Source organism: Chrysemys picta, chromosome 1, assembly GCF_011386835.1.
Source record: "Chrysemys picta bellii isolate R12L10 chromosome 1, ASM1138683v2, whole genome shotgun sequence".
NCBI classification, from domain to species: Eukaryota; Metazoa; Chordata; order Testudines; family Emydidae; genus Chrysemys; species Chrysemys picta.
In genome coordinates this window covers 157,258,361-157,283,739 of record NC_088791.1, presented here as the reverse complement: position 1 = coordinate 157,283,739, position 25,379 = coordinate 157,258,361, and the positions used below count along the sequence as shown (strand labels likewise).

At 41.5% G+C, this 25,379-nt stretch overlaps 2 protein-coding genes across 13 annotated transcripts in view; one reads left to right on the top strand and one right to left on the bottom strand.

The window, feature by feature from the left end:
* CMSS1 (cms1 ribosomal small subunit homolog) overlaps positions 1-25,379 on the top strand; it is a 363,702-nt gene that overhangs the window by 59,018 nt on the left and 279,305 nt on the right. The window lies entirely within an intron of this gene.
* FILIP1L (filamin A interacting protein 1 like) overlaps positions 1-25,379 on the bottom strand; it is a 303,273-nt gene that overhangs the window by 53,422 nt on the left and 224,472 nt on the right. Inside the window, exon 1 of one of the 10 annotated variants that reach the window (XM_042853049.2) lies at positions 19,200-19,220. The exons of the other annotated variants lie outside the window; for them this stretch is intronic. The gene's annotated coding sequence lies outside the window, so the exon portion shown is untranslated. Of the gene's footprint in view, positions 1-19,199; positions 19,221-25,379 lie in introns of those variants that run through there. 10 annotated transcript variants of the gene reach the window in all.

Genomic DNA, 25,379 nt, shown 5'->3' with positions numbered 1-25,379 from the left:
CAAGTATTATGGCAGGATAGAAAAACCAAAGAATCATAGAAATTAGAGACAAAAAGAAAACCCTATTAAGTCATCTAGCCTGTCTTATGCCAGAACAGGACTGCTCCCTGTAGTATGTTCTCGAATGCATTTTGTTGTTGGCTGATTACTCTTTAAATTAATGTTACTATTTAAATTGTGATAGTGTCCACTCTGTGGAAGAGCTTACTTGAAGAGAAGGTCCCTACTTTGAAGAGCTAAAAAGACACAACCATTCTAGCATTTGATTCTCTTTCCTTTGCAGTTCACATCGAAGATAAAAAAGGACCTCAGTTCAGCAAAGCATTTAAACATATGCTTGTGTGTTTTGCTAAATAGGATGGACTTAAGCACCTACTTAAGTTTTATCATGTGTTTTAATGCTTGGCTGAAATAGGTCCTCAGTCAGCTAGTTTCATGTTGGTGTTGCCTGAATAATTCTTTTTTACTTTTAAAAGGATACTACCAAGTAGTTTAGGTCCAAAATTTGGATGATAACAAATAGCCACAGAAATTGAAAAATTGTCAATTTTTTCAATTAAAATTGTAAATACTTTTGAGACCATTTGTTCTTCTGGAGAACAGTGGTTGTGTAATCGGATATAAATATTTGCACACAGTGTTGGAAAATCAAAGGTAACAGAAAGCAGTGTTGATTTCAGGAATGAGAACCAAAGTGAAATTGACCAGTCTAGTTTCATTGCCTAACATACATGATGAACAGGTGAACTGATGTCCAAATATTCGTTCTAATAACCTTGTATTTTATTTCTGAATACATGTCTAACCTTGTTCTATTAAAGTCTGTGGGAATTTTGCCATTAATTTAAATGGGAGCAAGATCAGGCTATACCTTTATTTTATAATTTGATAGTATCCCTTTTAAATGATTAAAGCAGTTTAATTTGATTTTCCCCTTCCCTTAACATTTTATTCCATAGACTACTAGATCTCACAATTAATTTTTTTTTCTGGTTTTCAGACTAACTTTTTCTTCACTTTAGTTTCTGCACTTTACTGAGATAAATTTTGAGGCTTTTATGACTAAATAAGAGTCTGAACCCCATTGATGTCCAATAGATTGTATACGTGGGGGGAAGCAGTGGAAAGTTCTTAAAGGTAACATTCTCTTATATCACCTGGCTTTCACTATGGGCCATGGACAGAAGCAGATTCAGATCTTCATTCCTTTGGCAGAGGGAGAGAAATGGCTATCCAAACTCTTGTATTATCTAGTGCAGGGGTTCTCAAACTTTTGTACTGGTGAACCCTTTCACATAGCAAGCCTCTGAGTGCAACCCCCCCCCATATAAATTAAAAACACTTTTTAATATATTTAACACCATTATAAATGCTGGATGCAAAGCAGGGTTTGGGGTGGAGGCTGACAGCTCGTGACCCCCATTAATAACCACACGACTCCCTGAGGGGTCCTGACCCCCTGTTTGAGAACCCCTGATCTAGTGTTCCTTCTCTCCTGTTCGGCAGATGCTACCAAACTTCTAAGCCAGTTCTTATGAGGATTAGTCAGGTCCTTTTTCCTCAAGGCACAGCCTCGAGACATATAGTGACTGCATCTCTTCACTTAACCACTGATTCCTTTTCTCTTGACAGAGTCAGAAGACATTCCCTACCGGGTAATGCATTTGGTTCCTTATTGTGTGTAGGAGACCTTGAGAAAATTTTAGAAAAATGCACTGTGGGACAAATAACTACAAAGTTTGCCCCAAAGCAATATAAAAACATTTAATATACTTTCTTCTTCCTAACCTAAACTAATGCTCATTTAAGAGGGGTGTTGGAAGACATGAGACATAAAGAAGAAAATTGGGATAGTTGAGATTTTGTCTGTAGGTGGTGAGTTGACCAGTCAACTGAATGTTATTTGACTGGGGAATTGGCAGGTTTTCTAAGCCTATAATGATGTCGGTTTTGTTAGTGTTTCTCCCCCTCATGTATTTTTTCCCCCTACACTGAATTGGGATAATTTTCATAGATTTTGTGGTCTTACATAGAAACTTAACGTTTTTTTAAAAGTTAGCTTTTTTTGTTTGTTCTGCATTGAATTTTTACTCTGCAAATGTGTATGTGTAGTTGAGCTGCCCCTGCAAGTGGTGCAGCTGCTTCAATAGTACTTCAGCAGCACCAGAAAGAAGTTATCATTTATAGACTCTAATGCATTTGTGTGCTTTGGAGAGGACCATGCTCTGCATGCATGACAGTTCTTGGAAACAGGGCATTAAAGAATGTATCTCTTTGTTTAGTCATTGTGCTTCAGCAGAAAAGGCTGATGATCTAACACAGATGTGGGGAAACTACGGCCCACGGGCCACATCCGGGCCGCGGGACCGTCCTGCCCAGCCCCTGAGCTCCTGGCCTGGGAGCCTAGCCCCCGGCCCGCCCCCTGCTGTTCCCCTTCCCCGGGAGCCCTGTCGCCGCGCGGGCTGCACTCTGGCCCGCCGCTCCCGCTGGGCAGCATGGGGAGCGCAGCTGGCTCTGGCCGGGTGTCGCGGCTGCGAGCTCCTGCTGCTAGTAAGGGGGCTGGAAGTGGGGGGGTTGGGTAAGGGAGCGGAGGGTCCTGGGGAGCATCAGGGAGGAGGGGGCAGTTGGATGGGGCGGAGGTTCTGGGGGGACGGTCAGGGGATGGGGAACAGGGAGGGTTGGGAGTGGGAGTCCCGGGGGGCCTGTCAGGGGGCGGGGATGTGCATGGGGTCGGGAGGGCAGTCAGGGGACAGGGTGCAGGAGGGGTTGAATAAGGAGGTGGGATCCTGGGGGGCAGTTAGGGGCAGGAGATGAGGAGCAGAGGGCGGTCGAATAGGGTGGTGGGAGTCCTGGGGGGGGGCTGTCAGGGGGCGGGGGTGTGGATAGGGGGCGAGGGTCCCGAGAAGGGGGCGGTCAGAGGACAAGGAGCAGGGGGTTGGAAGTTCTGAGGGGGGCAGTCAGGGGGCAGGAAGTGGGAGGGGGCGGATGGGGGTGAGGGCCAGGCTGTTTGGGGAGGCACAGTCTTCCCTACCCGGCCCTCCATACAGTTGCGCAACCCCGATGTGGCCCTCAGGCCAAAAAGTTTGCCCACCCCTGATCGAACATCTATGTTTAATCAGGACAAGATTAACCCTAACCTAACAGGTCAGGTTTAGAGTTTTCCCTACTGCTCTTCAACTTCACATCTGCCTCACCATGAATCCTGGTCCCTGTTACAGTTTTTCTTTGTGAGACTTAACCTAAGAAGTGAAATGAAACAATTTAGTTATACCTGTATAAACTCCTCTATGGACACTCTTGCATTGGTTTAACTGAATCAATTTTAAAACACAATATAAGTTAAACCAGTACAACTTTTCCATGTAGACAAGGCTTCAAGTAGTGTCAGCAGAGGGATTCGCCTGTCAAGGCCTTGAAACAGATAGGCCAGGGAAGTATTTCATGGTGTCCTAAGTCCCTTCAACGTCTTAGCACAGTTTTATATCTCCTCCCATGTGACTCTTCACATGCATGACTGAGACCTCCAGTTACCCTGCCTGTTGTTCAGTACACCTGCTCCAGGGATACCTTGGAATGTGAAGCCCAGCATGCAGGCTGAAGTGATCTGTCATTAAGTGTGTTGCTTCTGGTATTCCAAATGCTACAAGATTCACTAAGGGCAATGGCCTATCAAAAGTTTTACTAATCACTGATTAGGGCCAGTCCAGGACTAAAATATACTCAAATATTTTGTTTCATTATTGTAGGGTTTTGTCCCGCCCCCCCCCCCCCGCCCCCCAATTGTGGCTTCCCATCTCCCCCTACCTGCAGCTTTAGCCAGTGAAAGTGTAACCATTACAGAAAGTTTCTGCTGAAGGTAATTGGGTTATGTTAGTTGTGATTCTGAGCACTGCTGCTTACTGTATATCCATATAAACATATATAAAAATATATTCCTAAACGATATTTTTTTGTTAAGATTCACTGTCACCAAAAAATCTTTGTCTCCTAAGTAAACGCAACTCTGCTTCTTACTATCCAAATGGCCAGACACTAATCACTGTATAAAAATACAATGGCTATAACAGTATTTTAAGGATACTGATCATTTTGGTATCTGCTTAAGAAATCTGTGCTGAACTAACACAGTGGTTAATACATCCCAGATGAGCTGTTTTGAATTGTGGATTTCTAGGGATGTAACACAACTTGAAAAACTTTGGTCCATTTGGGATTCAGAAATGCTGTGCTATTTGATGAGTTAAAGATTTAGGAATTTGTCTTGGTTGTGTGGTTCAGTTCTCTAGTCTGGAAAAGTATTTACGGAATTTCTTGATCTCCTAGTGTGTAGTACATACTTAGTTTTTTGTATGAGCGTTGCCCATAGCTGGTACTATTCAAGGGAGTCTCTTGGGTTTTGGGAATGTTTTTTGCAGGCTTCAGATACCAGTTTGCTGCTGAGGTCTGCAACAAAAATTCCACAATATCCTCGAGGTAGGAGGAGAGTGAATACATTCAAAAGGGAATTGGTTAATCTCCCATTTTATGGAAGCTTCTGAAGGACAAGTCAGCAGAGATGTTATCATCTTAAATTCAGCAATAATAAGGATACATTGGTATTTGGGAATGCTTTCATTAATCTGATAGTTTCAGGTACACTGCGTGCAGACTGGACTGTTGCTAAGAAAACCATACAGGGGATGATCTGAATGCTTGAATAAATTGCAAAGTGTTTCATACCAGAAAACTTTTTAGGGGCACAAGGAAGTGACTTTAAAGCAATTCATATTCAGATCTTAAAAAACAAACAAACCACCAAATCTTCCGTTCCCTGAAATTCCACTTTTCTCATACACCCTTTTCAAAATGGTTTGCCATGGTGTTGTTGAGTGTTTGTTTCTTTTGTTTTGTTTTTTGATACCTCAATTAGTTCCAATTAACTTTATTCAACTCTATTATCCATTTTTCAATTACATGGATGGATACATTTTCTGTTCTATTCCTTGTAATGTTATTTCCCACAATAACGTCTTCCAAACTAAAGGAATTCCAGTAGAACCTCACTTTTGGTTTACATTGGCTCCAGCCTTCAAGCTCAGATGTTCATTTTTCTAGTTTGCTGCTTTGATCTCGTCACCCCTTCTCTTTGCATCTTTCCACTGACTCCTCATCTTTATCGCATCAAAAATAAGCTTCACAGCAAATTCCCCAGCCTACCTAACACTTCTCATTCCCTATTGAGCTGTCAGTGCTCCAGTCAGCTCAGATGCCAACTTGTTAAATTGCTTAACAGGCACCTTTGTGTTTTCTCCCATGTTCCCCTCACACTTGGAAGGTGCTTCTTGTAAATGTCTGCGAAGCTACATCACTTTCTTCCTTCAGATCCCTCCTTAAAAATCTCCTTTGTCATGACACCTACAAAAAACTTGACAACGGTTAGGCTGTTGGTGTGCTGAGACCACTGCCGATCATGCTGACCAATATTGCCTCACTGTTTCCTTGTACTCCCTCATCTATCTGTATTCATTTCTAGTTTCATGTCTTATAATTGGATTGTAAGCTCCTTAGGGTAGGAACCATCTTTTTGTTCTGTGTTAGTACAGCGCCTAGCACAAAGGGGTCCTGGTTCATGGCTGGCCTTCCTCGGATTACAAGAATATAAATAAATAATAATAATGTAAAGTTTAATGCTCTTTAGATGAAGGATAACTACAGTCCATAAACAAAGTTGGTTTGTAATCATAGCACATATGTTTGTGTTTGATTTGTTTTTGTGTAGGACCAAGTGTATGCTAAGAGATGCATTGGTTTGTTTAATATAGTGGTAGAACTTTAGATCTAAAAGAAATCTAATGTGGAATAAAGTGTACATTTCTTCTACAAAATACATTTTTAAATTTAGGGTCTTAATGACTTACTCTCTGAGAGATGTTACGTTGTTACTTAACAGAAAGATAAACAGAGTCGATCAGCTCCTTGAACTGGCATAGCATAAGTCGTATTCCATATAATACTATTCTGTTTCTCTTACTTGACTGTTTTTCCTAACAGTGATATTGCAACAGAAAATCACAAGAATGTAAAACTTCTCTGCTCTTGGGTGACCCCGTAGGTAAAAAGATTTGGGCACTGTTTTTTTCCCCCATAGAAAATGCAAATGTTTGTTCTAGTTTTCCTCCTTCTGCCCACTCCTGGCTGTACCTATCTTAGTTACTCTTCTGCAATACAGTAAACAGCACTTCTAGAATCTTTCCTGTACAGTGATAAACTTCTCTTTTTTGCTAATTCAAATATATTTATATTTGAGCTCAACGTATGATAAAGAACTACAGGCACAGATTACACTAGATATCCTTTCTCAATCCCTAAACCTTTCTGTGCTGGTCAGTAAGACTCAATCATGACTTATTAGACCAAGATTAGTATTTGCATGTCTCAGATAGTTTTTGAAGGCTTTAAATTTTTTATGAAGCCTGATATATCCTCATTGTGCCTTTTTTGTTTGTTTATTTCATGGTATTCTTAGTAGATATACAGAGAGCAGGTAGCACATATGACAGGTTAATACTTTATATCCCTGGTGTGAAAAGGAAGAAGATGAAGTGGACACAATTATACTAAATTAGCAGACGATATCCTGGTACAGGAAAGCCTTATCATATCTGTGAAATGACTGAGATTTATAGCAAACATAATAGGAATCAACATTTTATTTATTTATTGAAAATTGAACTTGGCACCTTTAACTTGTAATAATAATTGTGAGTCTAAACCAGTCTCAGTAGTGTCTGAAAGTTATTGCTGCATATTGTTTGTTACTTGGTCATTGTGGGGTGAATTAGAATTTTCTATACAGTTCATAGTGGAGAGGTATCCACATTACACCACCACCACTGCATCTAGGATCAATTGACATCCTAGTTGTTAGTTTTGGCTGAGAGGCCAAGATTTAAATGGGCAAGTAGGCAAAACTAATTTCTAACCCTTAGAATAAGAGAGAAGGGGACACACACACATCATATATATCTAATGCATACTTTGGAATTGGACATGAAAAATCAAGTGACATGCGGTATTTTGTCACACATTAAAATCTTTTATAGATGTTTGTGTTAGGAGACTTTTATATCTGAAAGTGTATCCAAGAAGTTTATGCTTCAGGACATGATAGCATTTCCTTTATCGGCTAGTTTAAACATTGTTTGACTCAGGGTGAAGTAATGGGGTCTGTTTAAGCTCTTATGGTTGATAGCCCTGAGGTCCTGATTTCTTCAGTTCTTGTGGCTTTTGAGATGTCTTGGTTATGCTTTGGAAGGAGTGATTTATCAGCATTGTTTCTCAAGACCTTGCTTTAAATACAGCACTGACATTTGTTTTGGTGACATCAACACATATTTGTAATAGTGCTATCAACACAGGTACTGTACACATATTAATGTCAGAATCTGGGTTGCTTAAACATACTTTGACTCATTGTTATTGCTCCATTGTTACCAGAAATGAATTCTTGTAGGCATCTCTTAAGGATATATTGTAAGCAATAGAGTTGGCCCTCTAGGAAATGAATTCCCCAGATGTTTCAGAGGATGGTTTAGGCTTTTTATGCTTAAGGTGTTTAGAAGGGAGCTGGGTATTATGTCTGAACATCTTTTTCCGATAAGGATTAATTATTTCTTTTTGGAAGATGCAAGGATGTGAAAATCCTCCCGTTTATCTTTATTTGCCACTCTTTGCTACTAATCCTCTTCATGGAAGAATGAAAATTGAGATGATAATGACAAGGACAGTCTGTTTTTAAAGTTCTTCAGTCCTTTTGGAGATTATATTCTAAGATTCTCAAGAAGTAAAAAGGTTTGCCTTGTGTCTTGGTGAATAAATCCTACTTTGTAGTTCTGATGTTATGGAACTGACATAGGCCACATGAGAGGACCACTAATTTATTGAGAGTATATCTACAAATGCTGCAAGACACTTCCTGCATCAATGGAAGGGGTTTTTCCATCACTATAGTAAATTCATCCACTTGAAAGATGGTAGTTTGGCCGACAGAATAATCCTTCCGTTGACCTAGCTGCGTCCACAGTGGGGGTTAGGTCGATCTAATTACATTGTGCAAGATGCAAAATTTTTTACAGCCCTGAGCAGTGCAACTACGTTGACCTAAGTTTTAGATGTAGACCAGGCCTAAGTCAGATGTGTATGAAAAATGTAAACAGTCACAGGACATTCAAATATTACTGTTTTCACTTTATATAACAGTGAGATTTGTAGAAACGTGTTCCTTTGTTGTAAAGATTATGTCTAAATCTGAAGGAGATTCTGATTAGTAAAAATCCTTCAGATCTTTGAGTTACAGATTACATTTATGAAATATTTCTCCATGTATCTGGTATCTATTAAATGCACAATTCATACATATATTCCTTTGACATGATGCTGCTGGGAGAAAAAAAGTTCTCCTTTGCCTGGATGCATTTCTCATGATTAGCATGGTCTTAATACACTGCTAGAAAACTCATTTTTCATATTATTGGCATTCCTAGGCTTAATCACAAATGCAGGTTTTTGAGACTGGTTCCATTCGGAGTAAGATTTGGTGTAAATCTGACCACATAATCTGCCATCTCCCAGTAAGCTACCAGCTAGTGCTCCATAAACCACATGTGATTCATGGACCACAGTTTGAGAACTGCTAGGTTAAACTGAAACCATTTTTTCTGGGTGACTTCTTTGGAAAATGCAGTGATTTTTGAAGTAATTGTTCTTTCTTTGATTTGAGATAACATTGTGTCAGAAATTTAGTGAGAACTCATAAGGGAGGTTGATCAGGAGAGTAGGCACAGCACTTTAACAGTTCCGTTAGAAGTCAGCTCAAACTGAAAATGCTCCGACTTCTGGGTCACGCCAGGTATGCTCAGAAGTTTGAAACCTATATAGCCAGGTCACTTCCATGGAGACATTACATGATCACAATTGGAGAATCAATACTTCTATACTTGTCTTTGCATACACAAAAGCGCCCGGTGGGATATAAAATTTAAAAACATTACACCATCAGAGCAAAGGCTTATTTGGTTGATAAATGATACTGTAGTTGCTTGTGGAAGAAGTAACCTTATGAAATCAGTCTTTTCAGAGGCATTGCATTATAGGTTGTAAGTATACCAGTATATTGATCCAAGCAGGCAGAATTACCTGGAAAGGGTATACCTCAAACAGATTATTATTATTTTATTTTTATTTTGGTACCTTTTCATTTTCTTTCTTTCTTTCTGGTTAAGGTTTTTTTTTTTTTTTTTTTTTGTTCAAACTTTTACAGCTAGGTTTACAGACCATTTTGTTGACATTTCAAATGTCGTAATTGCTGCTGTAATGAATTCAAACAAGGCAGAGCAATTTCCACAGTCATTGGTTTAATTTATTGGAGAGTGATCCACTTACAAACACTGAAAAGAAATCTTTTCAGTCATGGAATATTAAACTTGTCTTATTATGCTAATTTAAGCCCCGTTTAGTGTTGTTCACTTGTTAAGTACCATATGTGTAAAATTGTTTGCCAGGCCACTTCAAGTATCCAAACTCAAAACTGATCTAGTGTTGAGCAAGAATTTTATAGAAGATGTGGTATTGGTTTATATTCCTCAGTTTGTGTTGAAGTGATATAAAAATTTCATTGCTATTGAGTGTTCTGATATTTTTCCTTATATTCTAATCTTAATGAAGTACACCTCTACCCCAATATAACGCAACCCGATATAACACGAATTCGGATATTATGCGGTAAAGTAGCGCTCGGGGGGGGGGGGGGGGGCTGCGCACTCTGGCGGATCAAAGCAAGTTCTATATATAGGTTTCACCTATAACGCAGTAAGATTCTTTGGCTCCCGAGGACAGCGTTATATCAGGGTAGAGGTGTATATTGTTTTACAAACTGATCTTTTAAAAATAATAAGTCTCTCGTGTTTGAAATGAAATCTCTTAAAAAAATCACAATAAAAAAAAATTGCGAACAACCTCCTGAGTTTAAGGATATGATAATTATATTGTTGACTTTTTAATTTTTCTGTGGATTGAGTTTTCATTTTGAGGATCATAGTTAAATCTTACTGAATAACTTTAGAATTAGGTCTGTGTTTGTAGCTCCCTTAGGCTAGGTCTTTTTATTTTGAGATTTGCATGTCAAGCAGTGGGAATTTGTTAATTACCATAACAAAACACTACTGCCTTAATGTTTGTGTTAGAATCCTACATTTGAGTTAGTCCTTCTACAGAGCACCCTCAATTTCAACTGAAGTCTTTTTTGGACACCCAAAATCAGAGACTACTTCTGAAAATGTTGGCCTTAACTTCTAGGCTTCAGTTTTCTCTTCTATAAATTGTGGACAATATCTCAAAGATAGTTGGATTATAAATATTTGTAACATTTGAGATCCTTTGATGAAAGGCGCCAGAGAAGTGTGAAGTCTTTTTATTTCAGATGCTACTGTAGTTGTACCAGTTCACAGCTGGCAGTGGAATATTTGTACTTTTACCTATTTAATACTTCTGCCCTTATGCCCTCACAGGGAGAACAAGGCCAGCATTATTTACATTGATAATTAGTTATTAAATAATGTCCATAAGGTGTTTTGAAGAAGTAAAGTGCTATACAAGTTGCAATTACTATCAGCCAAAGATGGGGTTTGGTACCCTGCCATTTGTTTTTTGCTTGCTTCCTCTCACTAACCATCCAGCTTAGCAAACAGTCTATTCCTTTCTGTGTGGCATTCCCTCCATTGGGAGGTCTTCTTGTTGCTCATTAAGGTGGGGCAGACATCCTTATTTTCCAAAATTCCCAATAATCTTTGCACCAACTGTAGCAGTATTCCAAAGCAGATGCTAGCACAAAGGATTATGGTTACGTTTTGAGCACTAAATGTGCCTTTTGTTCATCTGTGTTTACAAACAAGGATTCTATTTTGGATGACTGTCCAGACTGTTACAAACCCCTGAGGGATTTGGGACTTACCTGTTTGTAACAGATCATTAGTACAGTTTTAGTTCCCCCTTCCTCACTGCCTGCTTAGCTTATACCAAAGGCCCTTCCTGGGGGATTGTTCAAAGCACAGAGCTTTCTTGTCTACTGTATCCCATCAGTGAAGGCAGGTGACTCAAGGCATAGAATATCTGCTGATAGGTCCCGTTAACAAATTCTTTTCTCATTACTACTGTCTGAAGATCATTTTGGTAAAAACTACTGCAAATACAGTTCTCCTCTAAAAATTTCTGTGTGAAAATAGCACCACCTTACATAAGAAAACGCTTGGGTCATATTTGCTCACATTAAGTGACAAAAGTCAGTTACTGCTGCATTTTACTTCTGTTATCATTGCACAGTTAGCCCCGTGAGGAGATTGTGAACTGGGTTTTTTTTTCCTTCTTTCTTGCATGCCAAGAGAATTGCTTACTAAATTCCACAGTGAGATGGCACATGTGTCAATGACAGCAGCAACTTTAGTATTGATGATGATGAGCAAGAAGAAAAGAACACTCAGCTTGACTCTCAGATCACAGGCTGAGTTTGCAGGACTGGCACTTAAGTAAAAACATCATTTCCCTTGTAAATGGAGCATGTTTAATTTGAAGTTGTTTAGAGGTAATCAGTATGGAACACTTTGATGTAATTTTTACAGTCACTTTTTCAGAGCAGAACTACACTTTCAACTATTTAACTACCTTCTTATAAAATTAATAGATTATACCCTGACTTTCATCTCATGCAGCGTAGAGCAAAACGTATTCCTTTAACAATACTTAGCCTCTGCAGTCCTCTGTACCTAACTGCCTATTATTTAAAAGCAATAATTTTTAAGAACACAGGTTGTGTAGTTCCAGTTTGTCCACTGAATGATGTAATGTGTGTTAAATCAAATAAAATTCATAAGGCAGTTATTTGCATACCGAATAGTAAAAGAATGTAAGAGTTCCAGAGAAGTGAGTGGCTGTTAGGATACACATTATCTTTAGTAATTTCATTTTGGCTTATTTTTAACAAACTTTTTTTGAATTATTTTATAATCTATAAAAAGGGAAATAAGGACAACCCAGGGAATTACAGACCGGTCAGCTTAACTTCTGTACCCAGAAAGATAATGGAGCAAATAATGAAGCAGTCAGTTTGCAAACATCTAGAAGGTAATAAAGTAATAAGTAACAGTCAGCATAGATTTGTCAAAAACAAATCATGTCAAACGGCCGGATAGCTTTTTTTGACAGGGTAACAAGCCTTGTGGATAGTGGGGAAACGGTAGATGTGGTGTATCTTGATTTTAGTAAAGCTTTTGATACTGTTCTGCATGAACTTTTCATAAAGAGACTAGGGAAATGCTGCCTAGATAGAGCTACTAGAAGGTGGGTGCAAAACTGGTTGGAAAACCGTTCCCAGAGAGTAGTTATCAGTGGATCACAGTCATGCTGGAAGGGCATAACCAGTGGGGTCCCGCAGGGATCAGTTCTAGGTCCGGTTCTGTTCAATATCTTCATCAGTGATTTAGATAATGGCATGCAGAGTACACTTATAAAGTTTGTGGACAATTGCTTTGGAGGATAGGATTATTATTCAAAATGATCTGGACAAACGAGAAATGATCTGAAGTAAATAGGATGAAATTCAACAAGGACAAATGCAAAGTACTCCATTTAGGAAGGAACAATCAGTTGCACACATACAAAATGGGAAATGACTGCCTAGGAAGGAGTACTGTGAGAAGGGACCTAGAGGTCATAGTGGACCACAAGCTAAATTTGAGTCAACAGTGTAATGCTGTTGCAAAAAAACTAAACATCATTCTAGGATGTATTAGCAGGAGTAGTTGTAAGCAAGACATGACAAGTAATTCTTCCACTCTGCTCCACACTGATTAGGCCTCAACTGGAGTATTGTGTCCAGTTCTGGGCATCACATTTCAGGAAGGATGTGGACAAATTGGAGAGTCCAAAGAAGAGCAACAAAAATGATTAAAGGTCTAGAAAACATGACCTCTGAGGGAACATTGAAAAAATTGGGTTTGTTTAGTCTGGAAAAGAGAAGAGTGAGACGGGACATGATAACAGTTTTCAAGTATGTAAAAGGTTGTTACAAGGAGAAGGAAGAAAAAATGTTAACCTCTGATGATAGGACAAGAGGCATGGGCTTAAATTGCAGCAAGGGAGGTTTAGGTTGGACATTAAGAAAAACTTCTTAACTGTCAGGGTGGCTAAGCACTGGAATACATTGCCTAGGGAGGTTGTGGAATCTCCATCATTGGAGATTTTTAAGAGCAGGTTAGACAAACACCTGTCTAGATAGGTGTCTGGACTAGATGACCTCTCGAGGTCCCTTCCAGTTCTATGATTCTATGAATATGAACATAATAGTAAAACAGTTATGATTTTATGCAATTATTTTTTTAAACAATTAAATTGGTCACATTGGTTTTACCTTACAAGGAATGTGTGCGTAGAAACTACCATTCAATTCTGCACACGATTAATGCTGGATAAGTACCTGTCACCTAGAGTTGGTATAGTCTTGATGCGGTCTCATAAAATCAAACATTTTGTGCAGATAATTAATATATAGCTATATATAGTTGTAAAACTACACACCTCCCGTTGCTTTTATATTTGAGTTGAAATTTACTTAACCCTGACGATTTTAAGATTCAGTTGTACTTTAACTAGTGGTTTTTTTTCAATATCTTTTAGTTTTGAAAGATTTATTATGACTATTACTGAATGTTATTTTATCTGTCTAAAGCTATTCAACACATTTTGTTTTCACACTAGATTGTGTCCTTATGCTGTCTGACTAGAATGACTCACTCTGGGAATGTTTGGTTATTTTTGTCCCATATTTTAACATACGTTCTGATGGGTTAACTTCCTGTTACCACTCTCCACTGCTAGGAAGCCTAAAATGTAGCAGCTATCATCCATTTCAGTGTATGACTCATAATTCAACAACTGATTTTGCTCTACTGAACTTAGATAACCTGCTCCACTGGGCTCTCACTCAGCTGGATTTCCAACTTTTGCCCATGTAGCAATAATCCTCAGGAGACCTGATGGAGTTATAGGCCATCACAGTGGCTCGAGATTTTTTTTTTTTTTTAATGTTAATTTCTTAGGCCTGGTCTACACTAGGAGGTTATGTCGAATTTAGCAGCGTTAAATCGAATTAACCCTGCACCCGTCCACACAACGAAGCTATTTAGCTCAACAGAGAGGTCTCTTAAATTCGATTTCTGTACTCCTCCCCAACGAGGGGAGTAGCGCTAAATTCGACATGGCCATGTCGAATTAGGGTAGGTGTGGATGGAAATCGACGCTAATAGCGCCGGGAGCTATCCCACAGTGCACCACTCTGTTGACGCTCTGGACAACAGTCCGAGCTCGGATGCTCTGACCAGCAACACAGGAAAAGCCCCGGGAAAATTTGAATTCCTTTTCCTGTCTGGGCAGTTTGAATCTCATTTCCTGTTTGGACATCGTGGCGAGCTCAGCAGCACTGGCAACGATGCAGAGTTCTCCAGTAGAGGTGACCATGCAATCTCAGAATAGAAAGCGGGCCCCAGCATGGACTGATCGGGAAGTCTTGGATCTGATCGCTGTGTGGGGCGATGAGTCCGTGCTTTCGGAGCTGCGATTGAAAAGATGGAATGCAAAGATCTACGAGAAGATCTCAAAAGCCATGACAGAGAGAGGGTACAGCCGGGATGCAACGCAGTGCCGCGTGAAAATCAAGGAGCTGAGACAAGCGTACCAGAAGACCAAAGAGTCAAACGGACGCTCCAGATCCCAGCCCCAGACATGCCGTTTCTACGAGGCACTGCATTCCATTCTAGGTGCGGCCGCCACCACTACCCCACCACTGATCGTGGACTCTGAGGATGGGATATTGTCGACGGCCGCTTCCTCGGAGATGTTAGCAGACGGGGAAGATGAGGAAGGTGAGGAGGAGGACGAGGCAGTGGACAGCACTTACAACGCTGATTTCCCAGACAGCCAGGATCTCTTCATCACCCTCACAGAGATCCCCTACCAACCATCCCCAGGCGTTAACCCAGACCCTGAATCGGGGGAAGGATCAGTCGGTAAGTGTTTTAAACATGTAAACATTTATTTTGAACAGAACAGGAATATTAACAATGGGTTTTTCATGATTTGTTTGCCCTAGGCGCTTAACGTTTTAGTCTTTGGCAGTGCAACTACTGCAAAAGAATCTAACAATGTCCGGTTTATCATGATTAGTTTGCCCTAGGCGCTCTACTTTTTAGTCCTTGCCAGTGCAGCTACTGGAAAAGAAGGGGATAGAGCTGAAATCCTCATGGGACATCTCCACGAAGCTCTCCTGGAGGTAATTGGAAAGCCTTTGCATGAGGTTCCTGGGGAGAGCGGCCTTATTGTGTCCTCCGTGGTAGGAAACTTTTCCTCGCCAGGCTATCATCAAGTACTCTGGGATCATTGCCTTGCAGAGCATGGCGGCATACGGCCCTGGTTTTTGCTGGCTTTCACACAGTATGCGTTCTTTCTCGGTCTCAGAAATTCTCAGCAGAGTGATGTCGCTCATGGTGATCTGCTTAGAATTAGGGGAATGTTACTATTGAGACTGCTTGCCTGTTCCTTTACAGAACTGTCACCGGCGGTTTACAGCCACACGGTGGAGGCGGGAGAGGGGCAGCATACAGGGATCTTTCCCAGGGACAGCCGCGAGGGGGTGGGACAGGGGCAGAGTTCATGCTTGCCAGATTGCCGGCAGCAGGAACTGGCCAATGATAGGAGCATTGCTTTGAACGTGAAAGGAGGGCACTGCTATAATTTAAGTTTTAAGCAGCCAAAAGTCTACGGCTTACCATGTCAGCCTGCTACCCGAATTCCGCTGTCCTGCCCCGCTTGTCTGATCTCCACTGCAAGACCCCAGGCACTGAATGCGAAGGCCGAAAATTCGACCTTGTCCTGAGTGTGCATGTGATAGGTGCTGTGCATGGTCTGTGCATGGTCACAGAGAAAGACTATGTTCATTGTTCACAAAAAAATATCTTTGTGAGGAATTCACTCCCTTTTTCCCATCCCACAGCTGCAAATGTCTCCCGACCTACCCTGGCATCCCCCTCGCAGAGGCTGGCGCAGATTAGGCGGAGAAAGAAAAGGACACGGGACGACATGTTCTCAGAATTTATGGGCTGCTCCCGAGCCGATGCGGCCCAGCAGACCCAGTGGAGGGAGAACATGTCGCAATACCAGCGAGCACACAGCGAACGGGAGGAGAGGTGGCGGCAGGAAGACCAGCAGGCGACTCAAACCCTGCTTGGACTAATGAGGGAGCAAACGGACACGCTCCGGCGCCTTGTGGATGTTCTGCAGGACCGGAGGCAGGAGGACAGAGCCCCGCTGCAGTCTATCTCTAACCGCCCTCCCCCGCCACAAACTCCCATACCCCCCTCACCCAAAGTCCCAAGAAGGAGGGGCGGCAGGGGCCGTGAAAACTGTCACTCCACCCCTGCAGAGTGCTCAAGTACCAGAAGGCTCTCATTCCCAAAAATTTGATAAGTCCTTTCCTTCCCGCCTCACCCAAGCCGCCGTCCCAGTTTCATCCCCTAACTGTGTAATTGCTAATAAAAGATACGTTTCTGTTAATTACTGTTTCCATCATGTTCTTTTAGGGGAGAGTGTGTTTGAAGGGGGGAAAGGGGGCTGGAAATTGGAGAGGACAGTCACCTTTACCAGGGTACAGACACGGAGGCAGGTTCAGCAGAAGGTCACACACACACATTGCAGTCACTAGGCACCCTCGTCAGTCTGGGAGGTGGTTTTCATGTTCTGTGTGGGCGGGGCCATGTGACTGTGGCAGGGGAGGGCGGATAGAGATCTTATGCAGCGGTACTTATCCTGGATCACAGAGCCACGCAGCAGGGGATCTGTAACCGTCCTCCCCTGCCACAAAGTCACATAGCCCCCACACACAGAGTCCTGAAAAGGAGGGGTGGCAGGCTCCGTTGAAACAACTAGTCCACCACTGCGGACCACTCTAGGAGCAGGAGCCTGTCATTCCTCAAGTTTAGAAGCGTTCTTTCCATCACTACGCCCACTCCCCACCACAGTCTGTGTCCCAGTTTCAAAACTTTACCGTGAAATCCGTAATAAAGAAAATGGTGTTCATTAACAAAGTTCCATTTCTTTTATTTTTAAACGTGTGTTGGAAGGGGGGGGACGGGGTGAACAGAGTATGTAGCTGGAGAGGATAGTCAACAGTAAGTGGATAAAGAAACGGGGGTAGGTTCAGCTTCTCTTTAAACAAACTTAATAGTCACAGGTTACCCTGCTCACTGAGGAACCTAGCTTTCAAAGCCTCCCGGATGCACAGCGCGTCCCGCTGGGCTCTTCTAATCACACGGCTGTGTGGCTGGGCGTAATCAGCAGCCAGGCTATTCGCCTCAACCTCCCACCCCGCCATAAAGGTCTCCCCCTTGCTGTCACAGAGATTGTGGAGCACACAACAAACTGCAATAACAATGGGGATATTGGTTTCGCTGAGATCAGAGCGAGTCAGTAAGCTTCTCCATCTCCCCTTGAGACGTCCAAAAGCACACTCCACCACCATTCTGCACTTGCTCAGACGGTAGTTGAAGAGTTCTTTTTCAGTGTCCAGGGCGCCTGTATAGGGCTTCATGAGCCAGGGCATTAGCGGGTAGGCTGGGTCCCCGAGGATCACTATAGGCATCTCCACATCCCCAACAGTTATTTTCTGGTCCGGGAAGTAAATACCTTCCTGCAGCTGTCTAAACAGACCAGAGTTCCTGAAAACACGAGCGTCATGAACCTTGCCCGGCCATCCTACGTTAATGTTTGTAAAACGTCCCCTATGGTCCACCAGTGCTTGCAGCACCATTGAAAAGTAGCCCTTTCGGTTATGTACTGGCTGGCCTGGTGGTCCGGTCCCAGGATAGGGATGTGAGTTCCATCTATAGCTCCACTGGAGTTTGGGAATCCCATCGCGGCGAAGCCATCTATGATGACCTGGACGTTTCCAAGGCCCACTACCTTTGACAGCAGTAGCTCAACGATTGCATTGGCTACTTGCATCACAGCAACCCCCACGGTAGATTTGCCGACGCCAAATTGATTCGCGACTGACCGGTAGCTGTCTGGCGTTGCAAGCTTCCAGAGGGCTATGGCCATTCGCTTCTGGACAGTCAGGGCTGCTCGCATCCGGGTGTCCTTGTGCTTCAGGGCAGGGGACAGCAACTCAGAAAATTCCAGGAAAGTTCCCTTCCGCATACGAAAGTTTCGCAGCCACTGTGATTCATCCCAGACCTGCAGCACTATGCGGTCCCACCAGTCCGTGCTTGTTTCCCGGGCCCAGAATCGCCGTTCCACAGCATCAACATGACCCATTGCCACCATGATGTTCACGGCGCGGGGTCCCGTGCTTTGTGAGAGGTCTGTGCCACTCTCAGACTTAATGTCCTCACCGCGCTGCCGTAGCCTCCTTGCCCGATTTCTCAGCATCTGCCTCTGGAAAAGGTGGATGATAAGGTGCGAGGTGTTGACAACGGCCATAACTGCAGCGATGGTCGCAGCGGGCTCCATGCTCGCAGTGCTGTGGCGTCCGCGCTGTCACTCACCAGAAAAGTGCGTGAACTGAGTGCCCGCCGGTGCTTTCAGGGAGGGAGGGCGGGAGTGACGGTTGGATGACGACAGTTACCCCAAACCTCGACACATTTTTTTCCCCAGCAGGCACTGGGGGCTCGACCCAGAATTCCAATGGGCAGCTGGGAGTGCGGGAACTGTGGGATAGCTGCCCACAGTGCACCGCTTCCAATGTCGACGCTTGCCCCGTTAGTGTGGACTCACAAAGTCGAATTACTGTCCTGAGTGTGGATACACACATTCGACTTTGTAATATCGATTCCACATATTCGATTTAAGTACAATCGAACTACTCTCGTAGTGTAGACATACCCTTACTGAAAGTTTCTTTCTGTGTTCTGTGAAGAAACATGTACACGGGTTTCCCCCTTCACCACTTTGTTGTGGGAGAAAAATGCTGCTTTTCATTATTTTCTGCTGTCCACTGCTTTTGAAAACCCTAAAAATGCACAAACTAGTCTGATGCTGAAAGAAGTGATCCATAAAAAGATAGGGTTCTAAACACTGGTAAACTGTAGCAATGAGTTTACAAGAAAAGAATGTTGGATTACCAGTGTTTGATGCTTGGGTAAGCGATTCACAAAAGAATCTGCCATCTGGAAACGTAAAGGAGAAAAAGTTTATTTAAGGTGGGCTTTTTAAAAAAAAAAAAAGCTTGGTTTAGCCATGTATTGCAAAAGTTATATATTCTGCAGCATGAGTCATGGATGTCTTTATAGTTACACATCCTTGCTTAGAAGGAATAAACTTTAAAGAAAAGGAAGTTAAGAGAAAACAGAAGTGTGAATAACTGCTAATGGTGCTCTCTCTCTGGCTCCATTCAGTCTGCCATTTCATCATACATAAAGGGGGTAGTTCAGAGATTCCTTTCTTGGCACATAAGTGGCAACACATGTTTGAAACAGTGAATGGAAACTGTAGGAAAAAAATGACAGGCATATGGCAATAGGAAGGCAAGGGAAAATTTGTTGCCCTAATGTTAGCCACATAATTGGTACACTTAACTACTGAAGGATGATTTATTTAAAGAAAAAACTGTATGCCCCACTTAGGCAGGTTTTCTGTATATAGTCTGTATCTTTCCAGTTCCTTAATAACTTGCCTTGCATACAAGTTAAACCCAGGGGCATGCAGCTTCCAGAGTGGATGGCAGACAAGGGGGTCTGCATATGTGAGATGTAGGGGATCTTTGTTGAGGAGTAGAGAGGGGAAACCTGGGTATAAAAACAGTCCCTTGCTCATACACAACAAAATAGTACATTTTAAGGAATGGGTAGGCAAGTAAAGTTGAAAATGGTTTTTAATTCATGTTATATTCACAATGTTTATGGCTTTACACAACTTAATGTATTCACTCATTTTAGGAATGTAGGGCTGGCTAGAAATAAGTAATTAAACATGGGGGAGGCCTCATTTCTTGGAAGACAGAAGGAGGGAACTAAATTAAGTAGCAGGCTGAAAACGGAATATTTGTGTAACTTAAATAGCAAATGGGTCAGTAAGCGAAGAAGACAGGATGTTTGAGCCAGCTAAGATAAGAGGGAGAACACCCAGGGAGCCATTTACTCCAAACAATATAACAATGGACCAAAAGTAAGTTAGGAATGTAAAGATGGGGTAAAAAGTAGGTTGAACATGGATAATATGTGGACAGAGTATGCTGCAAAGGGATTGTTTCCTGCCAGATAACCCAGCCAATCCAAAAATGTGTAATGCAACGTATAGTAAATGCAATGAGATATGTAAATTTATATGAGGGAAAAGATTTGCTGCATAACACTTTAGGCTGATCAACTCAGCCCAGCTTTCCTATAAGCCAAATAAAGGAACCTGAGTGACAAAACTGGAATTGAACTAAGTTCTTGGGAAACCAAATGGAAAAGATCTCAGGGGAACCACAACACTCATTAAAAAGGAGAGCTGGCCAGTGTTTTCAAGGCTAAATACACACTGATTTAGTACTTTAATCTGAGGGTGTTGTATTTCTAGGAGATGGGATATCTCCATTAATTATTATTATTATTATTATTTTTACGGTGTTGGAACAATTACTACCACCTTCTCTCTCTAATATCCTGGGACCAGCATGGCTACAACTATGCTGCATAATTAGTACCCTGACATTTGGGTCTAATTCATGTCTCTCCATTCATGGGTGTGCCACTGTGGGACAGGTCAGGAGAAACTCTCTGTTTCCCAGCACTCTGTCCAGGAAGAAGGCATAATCTGTCTCCAGGAGGGCCGGTGCTTGAGTGGGAAAATCAGAATTAGAACTAGTTGAAAATGGCTTTTTTTCCTGCTAAAAATATTGACTTGTTGTTAAAAAAATGAAAAAGGTTTGGCCAGAACCCTGACGTTTTCAGCCAAATGTAGACCTAAAGAAAAAAGAAGAAGAAGAAAAAAGTGTTCAGTTGAAAACTCAATATTCCATTGAAAAAACAGTTTGACAGAATTTTCAATCAGTCCTCATCAGAGTGTCTCCAGCTATTTGTTCTCCTCTTGCTTGGCAGAGTGATTGAGTCCCTGGAGAGTTATAGCTGATCCCATAGAAGCTTACACTCTGAGGAATTTTTTGCCCATCTATAGCATGGCACAATTGAACAGGTGCATCATCTTCCTCTGAAGCCTCAGGTATTCGCCACCTCTGGCTGCAGGTCGTGATGGGCCAGTAATGTGGCAAGTGCCATATTGCTGCTACAAGAGATGATAGACAGTGCACCCAGCATTACAAAGAAATATCTGTTTATAAGTTGGGTGCGTTATACTTTCCAGCATCACTTATCTTAAAGGTGACAAGTACCAAGGCATTGCCAACTTTATTTTAAAGCAGAGGGGAGAGAGGTGTTTAAGGTTCCAAAAAAGGCAAAATGTCTCTGGCTCTTGTTTAAAAAATGCAGTTAGTGCTGTATTTGAACAAACCTAACTCCCTAAAATCTTGAGAAATCTGAGCTACATATTTCCTGGTTTCTTGATCAGAGTGAATGACATCACAAATACTGTAGACAAAAGGAATGAAAACAAGGGTTTCAAATGGAAACCTGTTTATGGTATTTGAGGTGTCACTCATTCTAGCAAGAAGCCAGGAAATATGCAGTTCAGAATCAGCAGGATTGTAAAAGAGATGGTGACTGTCTGAAATTTTGTTAAAATACAGAATTATATTTTTTTAAATAATGACCCTATTATTATCTCTCTCAAAATCAAATAAGAATCTTGGGAATTATAAACAGCAAAATATCACCTTTCCAATTATTTTCATATTTATTAACCTACTGAAGTGTGTCTGCTCAGTTGTCCTACAGACTTCTCTGAAGTAACTAATTGACTTCAGTTGGATCACTTGAGGTTGCAGGACTGAGTCCGGAGACTGATGGCAGTGCTTTAACGTGGCTTTAACATGGCTGTATAGTCACAGCACAGCTCTGGGAGAGAGCTCTCCCAGTGCTGTAAAAAACCCACCCCCACGAGGGGAGTAGCTACCAGCGCTGGGAGCGTGGCTACCAGCACTGGTGCACTGTCTACACTGCCACTTTACAGCGCTGAAACTTGCAGCGCTCAGGGGGGTATTTTTTCACCCCCCTGAGTGAGGAAGTTGCAGTGCTGTAAAGTGGCAGTGTAGACAAGGCCTAAGAGAGCATGCATGTGTATGCATGCTCCTGGACCCTGAGAACACCTAATCTCAATAAACAACAGGTTTTGGGCTTGATAATGCCATCTTTACTCACATGAGTAACTCACATCAGTTTCAGTTACCCCCATGCTTCCTCACCAATATTCCTCCACCCAAGGGAACAACTGTAGGGGGAAGAGGCTAGTTTTGTCTCCATGCAATGTTCAGTCTTTGCCATCTCTTCTGAGACTGAGAACAAGAGAGGAGCCAATTAGCAACAATTGTGTAGGTGAAATATGAATCGAGGCATGCATATCTATTTGTAGGAGGACTAGCACACTGACGTAATAGGCTGCTAAGTAGTCATTAGTTGGGAACAAATGTCAGTTACTATCAACTTGTACTGCATTTGAAATAGTGATCTAGAAATGGTATTTTATATCTTATTACCAGTCATCTGAGTCAACTCAGTCCCTTCCTATTAGATAGATTTCATTTAGACTGATATGGGTTTAAGAGGAGAATATGATACTTACTAACCAACAAGTGCTTAGAAATTATCCAGGGGTGTAATACACTTATGGAGCAGAGTAAACTTCTTTTTTTTTTTTTAAAGCCTGGAATGCGTTTTGATGCTCCTTATATATAAATCTAAACTGTTTCCATGTTTTTAAATTATGTAAACACCAAGAATACTGGCTAGTCAAGGCAGTTAAAAAATAAAATCCATTTAAAATAGCTTACTTGCAGACAAATAAATGAAATGTTAGAACATATACACAGAAAGGATATTACACAGGTTACTGGAGTTGTAGGCTGTACGCATACACGTTGAAATATTATGGTTACCATGTTAGGAATTTCTCAAGTACTTAAATTTTTTGGATTTAAAACATTAATAAGCGTTTCTTGTCTTTCACAGAATAAACATCACAAAAATATATTTTAACCGTGAATTTTAAGACCCTTTTTCTGTGTGTATGTATGTTTAGGTTACAAACTAGTACAGTCAACTTCATTTATAACAGCATGGTTATAGGGAATAAAAATACTTCCCAAACCAAACAAATTAAATTCACTACATTTTTTTCTTGTCATTTCTGGTCATTATGGATATTTCCCAGCCTTTTTATAGGCATTACTAAAGCAACAAACGAAAAAGGATTTGGCAAATATAAAACAAAATTAGAGCAGATACATAGGTTTTTGCTAATAACTAATTGTACATAGACCTTATACTTATTTGACAAATACTTTTGGAGGCAAAGGTTTTATTTTTTTGATAAGGGTATTTGTCACAGTATTCTGCACTAGCTGAATTCTTAGTGATCTTCAAAAGTGGCCACAATTACAGCACATTGAACTAGTCCTGTAGTCTCGAACTGTGGTCTTCCTGGTGGTCTGAAGAATAATGTACTTGGAGAACCACAAGTGAGGTTTTGTGAAAGGAGGTTGATCCATGACAGGATCTCTCTCTCTCTGTCATACTCTGCCTAATGGAAAGATTAGAGAACCACTGTAGTTTTCTAGTCTTGAGGATAACCGAGGTGAGGTCCGCAACTGAGGTGAACATCTGCAACTTCTTAACCAGATATAAATGGAGTAAAGCACTCAAAGCTACTGCTGTTTTCAGATAATTCAGGTGCAAACAAGGATCAAAGAACACACGCACAACCCCCCTCCCTGATGGCAAAACCACACTAACAATAGACAAACAAATTCCCTCAACAGAGTAAGCAAACATTATACTTGTCAGAGTCTCCAAATGGGTCCCCAGCTCACTGGATCACCCAGTCTGTTCTAGAGGGATCCTCAGACAGCTTGTTCTCCTTCAAGTTCCTGTCTTACTCACACAATAGGGAAAATAAGGTCTCTGTGCTATCTGTGTCTAGCTGCAGATATGCAAGTACATTATGAACCTCTAGGAGCAAAATTGCCCCAAAGACTACAATGTATTTGCGATTTGTGGTATGTCTCTTCTGTGGAAAACCTCATCTGAATTTGATCTTCTCCCACTAAGCTGGTGGAAATCTGGAATGTTGTTAGCACCCTGAGAAGTGTGCATACCCTTCCTCATAATTTTTTTGTCTTGTGTTTTTTATAGAGCTGATGGATCACAAAAGATTAACTATTTAAAGATACCAACTGTTTAACAACTTGTGTAATAGGTGGTTCCTACAGGCTGAGATGACTCTGGACAAGTTGATTTACTGGAAAAAGGAGGACTTTTGATTGCATGGAAACAATGCTGAGTCTCTTGTCTTCAGTGAGGACCTACTGGGCTTTTCCTTCCCTTTTTCTCAAACTGTGTTTCTCCTTGTCTCCTGCCCGCACTCCCAGTTCCTGAGGTCCTCCTTTTAAGAACCAGAAGGAGGTGGCAGTGCAGTGAGCAGTAGGCAGTTATCCCAGCATCAAGGGAGAGCGAGGCAGTAGCTTAGGTAAAGTGAGACGGATATATGAAATTCTCCACCTTTGGGAAATGGGTGTGAGGAATCTCATCCAGCATTCATGCTGTGGGAGCTGAAGGAACAGAGGGAGGCGGAGTTGCAACTGAGTACAGGGGATGAGAAGAGAGAAAGGAAAGGGAAAGGGGCTGAATTCACTTGTCCTGGAAAGGTTGTAGGAGTTAAACAAGTTAACTTTAAAAAATAAAAATCAGACACTCTGTGTATCCATGCCCCCCTGCATGCAGGTACGTGTCTGTTTGAAATTTGCCATTGAAAACGTTACCAACCCTGTTGATTAAAAAGGCTGTGCAAATTGTTTGGAGTTTCTCACATGATTAAAATATAATATTTTGTGACCACAGTTTCAAAGCTGTGAAATATACCACTGCTTCCTGAAATTAGACTGATATATTTAACCAGTATACTGAAGCAAAATTCTTAACGACAGCCAGGGCAAGTCCCCAAAGCATTTTAAAGGCAATTTTAAACCTATATGATAGCACTATGCAGATTAGCTAAAGTCAGCTGACAAACTACTTCTTATGTAATAATGCTACCACCACCTAATAATTGTTGGTTCATAAAATAAAATTTAAAACAAAACACCACAAGAACAACTTTTCTTAAACATGCTACTTGTAACGCTAAATATTACAAGGGAGATGAGGGAACCA